Source organism: Pteropus alecto, unplaced genomic scaffold (assembly GCF_000325575.1).
Source record: "Pteropus alecto unplaced genomic scaffold, ASM32557v1 scaffold79, whole genome shotgun sequence".
NCBI classification, from domain to species: Eukaryota; Metazoa; Chordata; class Mammalia; order Chiroptera; family Pteropodidae; genus Pteropus; species Pteropus alecto.
In genome coordinates this window covers 3,978,041-3,980,002 of record NW_006494612.1, presented here as the reverse complement: position 1 = coordinate 3,980,002, position 1,962 = coordinate 3,978,041, and positions in this window count along the sequence as shown.

Genomic DNA, 1,962 nt, shown 5'->3' with positions numbered 1-1,962 from the left:
GGAAACATGTCTGCTAACAATTTGCTTTGTGTAATTTGTTCTAATGCTAATAGGCAACAGCTGGGACACTTCCTGTGGTAGATTCCTTTGTGGTTACAGTGGTATGATCACACATGGACTTCACCAAAACGTTGTACTTGAGAAGAAAGCTCACGCCGTCTCTCCCAGGCTTCAGGAAATTCCCCTAACTGAGAAGCAATTCTGGGCAAAAGCCTATTTTTAAAGGAGGATTTGCTTTTTCCTCACTCTCTGCTTTCCCAAGCAGGGCCCTGGACCTGTGCTCTTAAAATCCTACAGAAAGAGCCTGGGGTTTCTCCTCATGCTTAGCACATAGAGCTTACGAATGACACCTTCCCACAGGTCAGTGTGCTGTGACAGGGTCGATACTGAGAGGAGGGGGCACGAGAGGAATGGAGACACATCCAAGAGCCTCGAGCTGGCTTGGTGGTCGATTAAATAATGGTGTGAGACATGTGGGGACAGAGCATCGTTCTGTCCAAAGAGTCTAAATATACCACTGAGACTTGCTCTGGGCTGCCAGCCCACAATCCTCTGCTCTGACCACATGACCTGAGCCTTAGAGTTGGTTCCATGCACTCGATGCTTGTTGCAAAAACCAACACAAATGTCTTCCACTGGAGCCTATTCTGGAACACGCCCAAAGCCTCGCTTCTCCAAACGCTATGAAATGGCAGACCCTCACTGGGTATCATTTTACAGTCAGCGTGTGTGACTGGAGGCTACTTCCATCATCCTGTAGCATCCTCAAATCTCAGGAAGGCTCCCTGTCCAGTGCTGGAAAGCTTCCCCCACAGCCCCGAGAAATGGCCCTGCCCGACCACTTCTCATTAGGAGGAGTTCACTCCCATAGGAAGTAGCTTATTTCTTTGTTGGACAGCTCTAGTTGTAAAAAAAAAGTTATTTCTCAGGGAGACACAGATGTCTGTGAATCAGACACAGACGTTTGAGATGAAGCCAACTCTGCAATCTTTCTCTTTCTAACTGAGCTCGTCCATACAGTAACCACACCTATAATACAAACTGACATTGGCAAGTAGATCCTAGCTCCACTGCATTAGGATAGAGGAGCAGACACTTTATATGAATGTAGAACTTAGATAGGTCACGGCCTTTTGATTCATCAGTCCTGTGATAAAAAACGAGCGAAATTTTTGTGGCCTCACACGCAGAAAGGGTGGCCTGGAGAATTTTCAGTGTAGTCGTAAATCTGGCTGCGGTCACATAAGCATGTGATAAAGTTACATAAGTTTTCGTGAGCAAATCTATAAGGTCATGCACCTTACAGTTGTTAAACTGTGAAAAAGGTGCTGTGACACGTTGAGGCTTTATCTCTTAATTGTACTCATTGGTGATATAATGAACTAAGGAAGCTTTAGTCTAGACAAATGCAAGTTATGAATGGTGATAGAAAAGTAAACATGATCTTCTGTGAATTTATGAAAGAGTTATAGAATTTAAGACGCCCAAACCCAAGTTAGAGTTCGTGCTTGTATGTGCATGCATGAGTGAGTGTGTACTTGTGAGTCAATGCCACAAGAAGTGGTAATTGGGAAAAGTTTGAGAAGGGATTGCAAAGGGAGATTTTGCTTTCTAGAGAATTCTACCTTATTTAGAAGAACTTTCTAGCAATGATTTAGAAATCAGACCCAAAAATATGTATAGCATGTAGTTTATGTAGCTTACTTAGATAAAATTTTGGATTATAGAGCAGATTCTCCATGAAAATATTTAAATCTTGGTACTCGGAAAAAGCGGATGTTACCAGCACCTTGCCTAGATCCTGCCATATAAAAGGTGCCTCACTAATATTAATTGGATGACTGAATAAATGAATACTTGACCAGTTTTCCTATTTTCTCCAAAAAGCCACTAGTGTTTTCTTTTTGAGCCCCATTATCTTCACTGAAAGGAAAATTGCCAAAGGGACAGAGACCAAAAGAA